Below are 9,812 nucleotides of genomic sequence, written 5' to 3'. Positions count from 1 at the left end.
AACTAATGAGCAGAAACACAGAACTGAACATGACCATGAACACAAAAACCCAGAACACCAAGAACGTGACATGACCCAAGAACCGTAATCATCATCATCATCTTTCTTTATTTTGGTTAGGTAGACACAGTCAAATAAAACCACAATCAATACCATTCACAAACCAAAACAGGACTCGGCTGAAGCTCATAGCCAACAAGAAGTTCCCATAGCAACAACACTGTACATAGCCTCTATTAAACCTCTGAAATTACTCATAGGACACTTCAGTGGACGCTGAACACGGAGCGGCAACACCGGAAAAAAAAAACAAAACAAAAAAAAAACAAACACAGTTCGAGGCTCTGTTGTTTTCCAGCCGGTACACACTTCATTCACCCCTTAAAGGTCCTTGAATATCAAATATTACCGAATTTTAATGTCACCATTTAACAAACATGCTTTAAATGTACTTGGTTTTGTAACGTATATACTAAAGTGTAGTTAAAAAAAAGCATACTTTTTTTTTTAAATAAAACTTTATTTAAACTTATTTAAAACTCTTCTGAGCTCGGTTGCTGATTCGCCACCGTCTTGTGGGTAATGAATTCTGGGAGAAAAGAGGCCGCAAAGGATGCATCACCAGCAGCCTTGAGGTGTGTCCCAATTCAGAGTCTGCACACTTCGAAGTGCGGATTCGTCGGCCACACATGTCATCGTGGTGCGTTAAGTACTGTCCCAATTCACAGAATTTGAAGGAGCCTCCGAATCCACCCTTCAAATCCGGACTTCGTTTATCCTCAAACGAAGGCTGCTGGTGATGTATTAAGTTTAAATAAAGTTTTATTTTTAAAAAAGTACGCGGCCTCTTTTCTCCCAGAATTCATTGCGCACAAGACGGTGGCGAATCAGCAACCGAGCTCAGAAGAGTCGTATAAAGTTTAAATAAAGTTTTATTTGAAAAAAAGTATGCTTTTTTTTAACTACACTTTAGTATATACGTTACAAAATCAAGTACACTTAAAGCATGTTTGTTAAATGGTGACATTAAAATTCGGTAAGATTTGATATTCAAGGACCTTTAAGGGGTTAATGAAGTGTGTACCGGCTGGAAAACAACAGAGCCTCAAACCGTGTTTTTTTTTTTTTTTTTTTTTTTACTGCCGGTGTTGCCGCTCCGTGTTCAGCGTCCACTGAAGTGTCCTACGAGTAATTTCAGAGGTTTAAGTGATTCATCGTCCTGTGTTGTTGCTATGGGAACTTCTTGTTGACTAGGTAGGCTGTGCCATTTCACCAACGTTAAGCAGACGTCGAAGTGTGTAGACTACAGAGGACACTACAGTCTATGTAGTCGACACACTTCGAAGTGTGCAGACCCTGAATTGGGACACAGCTTATGGTTTGCCTATCCTCGCGTCTTCCTCCAATGATGTTAACCAGCAATGGCCCTGCAACACATTACTTATAAACTTAAACTATTTAATTAAATAAACACAGAGTTTGTAGTCATCCACAAATCATCCTTGTCACACAATCTGTTAGGGTTTGCGGGAAGACAGGCAGGAACCAGGAAGGAGCAGACAGCAGATTCTGTAAAGCGGTAACAGGTTTATTTAAAGTGAGTCCAGAGTCCTTGGGAAGCAACTGAGGCAGGGGTGGTGGCAGGGCAGCAGGTCAGAATGACAGCTTGTGGTGGGATCTTCAGACTCGGAAGGTGGCACTCTTTCGCAAAGGTAGTTAGACAGGACAAAAGTTACGCGTAAGACTGTACACAAAAAAACTCAAACGAATCTCTTAATGGCCGGTATTGTACCATTAGGGTAAGGCAACGATCTGGCGACGAGTGGACTGCAAACTGGCTCTTATGTAGGCTGGGGAAGTCAAACAGCAGCAGCTGAGTGGCAAATTAATATTTCCTTCTCTCAGTGTAAAAAATGATTTAATGCTACTTGGAACTCTATTATTCAGTATTTCAACGAAAATACAATATTCACAAATTTTAAGAAATTACAAATATATATAAATATATCAAAAGTTTATTAATGGATTCATAATAACTCGTTTTATATATTATCCTTTTTAGTGCCCAACCGATATGAATCGTTTCAGGCCGATTCCGATATTTGCCAGAAAAAAAAAAATCTGATTACAGATTGGCAGATTTAATATATATATATATATATATATATATATATATATATATATATATATTGTTGCAAATATTTTATAAGCATTCTCATTCCTTTACTCATTTATTATTCATTTACTCATTTAAGCATTCTTATTCATTTATTCATTTACATTTTATCCTTAGATTTTAGTAACATGCATTACGCTCTGCTTTTAATTAATCGAACTACAGCTTAATTGTTATCATTGCTTTGCAGGTTACAGAAGGGTCCCGACACTTCATGTATTAGTGGACCAGAAGCTAAGCTAACAGGCCTCGTCTGACAGAGATATGTCTTATTTTCTTATTACTGGCTTAACAAAGAATTGTCAATTCTACTCAATCTCTGGTGTTTTTGCCTTTTTTTTAAAAATGTGGATTTTTTAACACTCTTCCTTCTGATGATTGATTTACAGGTGGTGAACAAATCTTTTAAAGCCAACAATTAAAAAACTTCAATTGGTGACCCACGACGTGATCCACTAAGAACGGCAACGGAGAGTATCCAGAGCAGGATCCGGGTTGTCTGAGTCTGGGCCCACCTCAACAAAGGTAAGCAGTAACCTATTGTACTTAATGTACTGAATACTGCAGATCGATTTTAACCAAATTTATCAGACATCCTGAACCCTCACTCTGGTGAGTACAAAGCCAGTCTGTAGGAAAGCAATTCATTATATGGTAAAAAAAAGTAAAAGGGTTTCAGTCCCTGTAAAGGTGAGGTGCCAGTCCTCACCACAGGAGGTTTCAGTCCTCCTGTGAGTAAAAAGGGTTCGAGTCCCTTTCTAGTTTTGGGGTACCCCATTGTATGTTTTATGTTTGTCTAATGTCTTATGAATAATAATTTATAAATATAAATATAAATATCAATATAAATATATAATTACAACAATAATTGTGGGAAAGAAAATAAAAATATATATAAAAATTGTGTGTAGAGAACCTGAAAGTGTGGGATTAACCCTCAAGCTTACTCCGCTGTCCTATTCTAGAACCGGACAGCAGAGGCTCAGAAGGAGGTGATTTTGCATGTGGCATTGTGATATTTCTGCATTGTGGGGGAATTATATTGTGGGGAGGCTTTTAAACACAGAGCTCTGAGTGTTTTGAAAAGAAAAAAAAAAACTCTCCGCTGTCTTCATTTAATTCCGGACAGTAGAGGATTGAGACAGCGCACCTTTTTACTGGATAAATTTTTTCTGCTCTGTGGGGGAACTGTATTGATTGTTGACTTCTGTTGTGTGGAGAATTAAAACCGGGTTTTGCGAATATCACACCGGACGCTGAGTGAACATTTTGACTGAAGCATCGCACTGGTGAAAACCTAACGGTGTTAACTTAAGCCAGTGGTCTGGTGAAGTAGGTTGATCTGTGATCTCGCAGGTGGTGTGAAGGTAGCAAACTCGGGGACACGATCCATTCACATACATCAGAGTCCATATTTAAAACATGTCTATTTCAGCAGAGCAAGTCCCTCCTGCGGAGGGCAAGAAAGATAACTTTTTAACTTGTGTAAAAAACCAAGCCCAGTCAAGCATTGCAGGCAAAGAAAAAGAGTTTGATTCTTTTTGGTCAGATTGTGTGACTAGAATGCAGACAAGCCAGGTGAATGTGGAAAACCCTGATCCTCGAAAGGTACTGATATGGTTAAAGTGTGCAGAATCTCAGGCAGAAGGAGCTAAGGAGGTTGTTAAGAAAGACATGGAAAATGCGAGTAGGATTACTATGGGTAAGAAGAAGAAAAAATTTGAAGAAGCCGAGAATTGGAGAGCTTTTATTCATCATATCTATATTACTGCAACAGCATTGTATGCACTTCAGCGACACCAGCGTAGCAGACACGGGGAGTCGAGCTTCTCTCCCTCCCGTCCTGGTCCACCTCCTTATCAGACCTCTCCAAGCCCTGCTCTTCAGGCGCCCATCATTAATGTAAAAGGAGGATTTTTGGATTGTGAGGAGGCTCGGGAAGAGTCTTTGATTTCTCATACCACCTTGTATCCATCACTTAGTCCTGCAGGACTTCTCCATTCTACATCAATGGAGCAGGATAAGAGGGACAGTTCTAGCAGAAGGAATGTTACTAGTCAGCTTATAGACCACCCTCAGGAGACTGAGAACACATCTTGCTCCCAAACTGAACCTCTTTCTGGTTCAGACGGAACATTTTCTATGACAGTGGCAGGAGTTTTGAGTGCCACTCCAGTAAAAGCCAGCACGAACCCCTTTCTGCAGCAGATGGAGGACATTTCTAGACAGAACCATCAACAGGTCACTCATGACTCCACTTCTTCGTGGCATTCTTCTTGGGACCCCGCTCCCTCTACCAGCATGGCCACTTCTGACTTGATTACTTTTAAAAGCACAGAAAACATTTCTTCAGTGGAACCGCAGAGCCCTCTCACCGAGCCACAATTGGGCCCACCATACTTTCAGAACATGCCACAGCGACTTGGAGGAAATTTTCCTCTGATGCAACACCAAGCTGGAGGCTCAGTTTACAAGCCTTATTCTTTGACAGATATGCATTCTCTTACTTCTAAGTTACCTGCTCTCACTTCTGGGGGATTGATGTGGTGGAACAAAATTATTTCTCTTACTGCAGGGACTCAATTGGCTCTGGGAGATGTGCGAGGGATGGTTGCCTCTTGTACATCCACTCTGACTCTCAGAGAACTTGATTACTTGGCAGGAACTTTTACTCATCCTAATGACACCCCTTTGGGACCTTATGCTACTGCATGGTCAGCTGCACTTGACAGAACATTTCCCCCTCCTGTGGGTGATGTAGCTAAAATGACTTTCCAGAAAGATGACAAAGAGACACCAGAGGACTATGTACTGAGATGCATTACTACATACACTGACAGGGTGGGGCATCACCCCAGCCGTAGTGAGGTCCACTGTTCATGGTTTAAGCAGGCGTTTGAGTCTGGCCTCCCTATTGAGGTATAGGACAAATTAGGGGACCAGCCTGACCTTTTCCCTTCAGAAGCTTTTGAGCGTTATTGCATGTTTGCTAAGCATCATCTTAATCAGTATGACAAAAAGCAGAAGGAACAGCAGAATCACAAAGAAGACATGGAAGTCACTGCGCTTAAACTACAGCTTGCTAAACTTAAAGAGGACGTTAATAAGGACAAAAAGACCAAAGAAACTAAAAAACAGATGGTAGCCACGCCCCCTACTCCACTTCAGGCCCCGGTGACTGTAGCTCCACAGGCCCCTCCCCCAGCTACGCATCAGTCTTATTATCCTCCATACTCCGGCCCTCCTAGGGGGCGGGGAAATTTCAGGGGACGCGGTGGAAGGGGTGACCCTAGGCGTGGTGGACGAGGAAGGGGTGGGCCAGGACAGCAGGGGTGTTTCAACTGTGGACAGTTCGACCACTGGCATAAGGAGTGTCCCCTCTCTCAGCCACTCCCACAGCAGGCACCCTATGCCTCTGCAGCTCCGCCCCCACCACCTCCTCCTGGAACTGGAGGGTGGATACCTCAGCAATAGGGATGCCCAGGAGGAACCTATCCAGTCATGGGGGAGGAGGCAGAGCCCATGATGACCGTCAGAGTGGGTGGAAAGTTTGTGACTTGCTTGGTAGATTCAGGGGCAAAATGGTCCACTTTAACCTCTGTTTCACCTGAACTTTTATCCACTGATACTTTGGCACTCACTGGCTTCTCTGGGACTGTTCAACATCTGCCACTAACTGCTCCTCTTCCCACCGAGGCAGCTGGATATCATTTTGAACATCGCTATGTTTCCTCTCCACACTGCCCGGTCCCACTGATGGGCAGAGACATCCTCACTAAGCTGAGGGCAGAAATTCTTTGTTCTCCAGATGGAGTGACTGTCAGATTCCCTAATGGAAATATAGTGGACTGCAACTCTGGTCTCATTCATTCTGCCTCACATAGACAATGGCTTCTTTCCACCCCTCCTGCTTCTGCACCCAGCATGCAAACTGAACATGCACGTATATTCTGGCTTCTTTTGGATGACCTCACACCTTCACCACAGTCACTGCTCACCCTGTATGCTCAATGGTCCCCCTGGATCCATCACCATGCTCCCTACGGCCCCCCTCCTGACCCTCCTCACTGTACTATGTTATATGATCGCTGGGACACCAGCACTGATTATTATCACAGATGGACAGATGAGGCTGTGGGGACCTGGGACCTGTCTGGCTCTGGCATTGTTTTGGGCCCCCAAGGTGTGGCTGCTTTAATTGATTTAACCTCTGAACAGTTATCCTTTTATGAAATGTCTCCTTCTGCAGCACCTCATGTCACTCTGGCAGTCAGTCCTGCTCATTCTGCTAAAGATTTAGGCCCTATGTGTAAGCAGGCCTCAGATGCTTCTGACTGGGTAAACACTCAGCTGCCCCAGGTTTTGTTTTCTCCCTCCACTTCACTGTACAAAATCTGTTCCCTCACTCAGGACAAAGCTACACCTGAAACTCTTCTTTTGGACAGACAGCATGGCCGTGAAAAAACTGACCATCCACATAAAGATTTTCTTTGCTCCACTCTGCCCTCTTCCCTGTGGGCTGAGGGGCCTGGTGATGTGGGGACCCCTATGAAAGTGTCTCCTGTCACCTTCAACTATGAGTCCCCCAAACCTGTCTTTCGAGCTCAATATCCCATTTCTGAAAAAGCTATGGCTGGATTGAGACCTGTCATTGCTGATCTTAAAGCTAAACAGGTTATTTATCCTACCTCTTCTCCCTGGAACACTCCTATTCTTCCTGTCCCCAAACCAGGAACTGACATTTTCAGAATGGCTCATGATCTCAGACTCATTAACCAGATAACCAAAACCAAACCACCAGCAGTCCCTAATCCTTATACCTGCCTGAACTCCATCACCGCCCAATTCCAGTTTTTCTCTGTCATTGATCTGAAGAATGCTTTCTTTCACATTCCTCTCCACCCATCAGTTCAACCTCTCTTTGCTTTCACCTTCGAAGGACAGCAATACACTTATCGTGTTCTTCCTCAGGGCTGGGTTCTGAGCCCTGGGATCTTTAACCAATGTCTCAGAACTTTTCTGGAGGACCTGGATATTCCTCCAGGTACCACTCTCTTACAGTACGTAGATGACCTCCTAGTGGCTGGAACGGATATGACAAGCTGTCTTAACCTCACCATGTCCCTGCTGCAGAAACTGGCAAACGGTGGCTTCAAAGTTTCAAAAGATAAAATGCAGTTTTGCAGACCTGAAGTTCTGGTTTTGGGACGTCTTATTTCTGGCCAGAATCTGACTGTCTCTCCTGATCACAGAAATGCCATTCTTCATGCTAACAAACCTCTTACTGTTCAGGACATGCTTTCTTTTCTTGGCTTAGTGGGATATAGCAAAAATCATATCCCCTCATACACGGAGCGCACCAGTCCTCTCAGAGACATGGTCACAGAGGCTGGTCACCGTAATCTTAAAGCCACACTCTCATGGACTACTACAGCTGAGGAAGCCTTCATTTCCCTTAAACAGGATCTGGCCTCTGCGGCTGCATTGGCCAGACCTGACTACTCCTTACCTTTTCACTTGGACACCTCATTGTCAGGAAAACATGCTCATTCTGTCTTATATCAGCTTAAGGAGGGATCACGCAATATCCTTCGTTATGACAGTGTCACACTTGACCCCATGGAGGTCCGACAGCCAACTTGTGTCACCGCGACTGCAGCTGTCGCTGCTCTACTGGTGAAGTCTGCTCCTGTGGTTCAGTGTCATCCTCTCACTGTACACACTCCTCATGGAGTTAGAGCTTTGTTGGACTGTTCTGCTTTCACTCTCTCTCCTCTTAGACGCACAAAAATGTCCCGCATTGTGTGTCAGCCCCATATCACCTTTGAGTGCACCCGTTCTAATGCTGCTGAGGCCTTCCCTGAAGGAGAATCACATGACTGTGTGCCCAGAGTTATCTCTCTTTCATCTTTTCGCCCTGGCCTGTATGCCACACCTCTTTCTGATCCTGATCTCTCACTCTTTACAGATGATTGTTGTTTTAGGGGCGCACAGGGGGAGTTAAGGGCCGGATTTGCAGTGGTCCAAGATGTAAATACACAGGGAAAAGAAGGACAGTTTGAAACTGTCCTAGCTGAAATCATTACAGATGAACACAAGTCAGCACAAAAAGCTGAACTAAAAGCTATCATTGCAGCCTTAAAATATGCAAAACATAGAAGAGTGGATATTTTTTCAGATTCTGCTTACATTGTAAATGCTGTACATATGGAACTTCCACAGTGGGAAAAAGGTGGATATCTGACATCCACTCACAAACCAATTAAACATGCCAAACTCATGAAGGACTTGGCACAGGCTCTCTTAGAACCCACAGAAGTGGCAGTTGTTAAAGTCAGAGCACACACGAAAGACCAGGACAGGCAAGCCAGAGGAAACGCAGAGGCAGATAAAGCAGCAAAAAACGTCACTGGCTATCGACCACAGCTATTTCAGATGCTACTCTCAGACCAGGAGGGACTGAAGGAAATAGAGGAACAGGAATTGAGAGCATCACCAGAGATTATAAAAACTACTGTTTACTATTCATTTGATATTTAAATTTCTTCCTTTCTCAGACCTTTTTGGGAGCTAATGAAATTTAATATTTTTATATTCTAAAATTGTATTGTATTTTTATTATAAAGCAGCACTGTTTAGGCTTATAGGGCAAGTTTCTTATTTTATTCATTTTAGTTGTCTTTAGAAAAATAAATAAATAAATAATTATAAAGTACCCCCTTTCCGAGATGGTTCGCTGAACCACACAAAGCCATAAATGACTCAGAGGACAGGTCTTATTTCCATACATTCCTTAAAAGACATAATGAACCTGGACACTGTTGTATTTACAGTAAAGGCATTAATTTAACACTCTGAACAGATGAGAAGTCATATTCTCACTGAAAACAATTCAGCAGATGTTAAAATCATATCAGTCATAATTTTTATTTTAAGACAAAATTTGGAACTGAACCATGTTTGTTTTTTCTTTTCCTTTTTTCATAGCCTATTTTTTAAGATGAAATTGATCTGTGGTTGCTGTTGTATTACACTAATCTGTTCTCTCTCTGAGCGTTCTATTCAGGCAGCGACTGACAAAAAGTATTCTCCTCCACCACCTTATTCAGCTCAGTTTCCCCTTCTGGAGGTCCAGTCCCTGCTGGACTCTGATGGCCCCCTGGATGGAGAAGTGTCAGGGGAGGACACAGAGGTTTGAGACCCCTTAACCATATTTTCTGCAGGTGACTTCCTGCTTAAAGGTACAAACAGTACTGTGTTGGTTGATGAGGGTTTGAAGCTCCGGGAGACAACGGATCTCTCGTACAGTCGCTATTTAAGGGTTAACCACACAGGAGGATGGTTTAGTGGACTGAAGGGTTCCTTCAGTCCAACAGGGGAAGTTGTTGCAAATATTTTTAAACATTATTATTCATTTACTCATTTACATTTTATCCTTAGATTTTAGTAACATGCATTAGGCTCTGCTTTTAATTAATAGAACTACAGCTTAATTGTTATCATTGCTTTGCAGGTTACAGATAGTGTATTCACATAAACTCATACAGGGTTACTGAGTCCGGCATTCACAATGCTGGGAAAGTGGCAAGGGACCTTGAAAATTGTTCTGGTGCCCAGCAAGAGAAAGCTACTGAGA

The sequence above is a fragment of the Melanotaenia boesemani genome, chromosome 7 (assembly GCF_017639745.1).
Source record: "Melanotaenia boesemani isolate fMelBoe1 chromosome 7, fMelBoe1.pri, whole genome shotgun sequence".
Lineage (NCBI taxonomy): Eukaryota > Metazoa > Chordata > Actinopteri > Atheriniformes > Melanotaeniidae > Melanotaenia > Melanotaenia boesemani.
The sequence above is the reverse complement of the archived record's forward strand: the minus strand, read 5'-3'. Positions refer to the sequence as shown.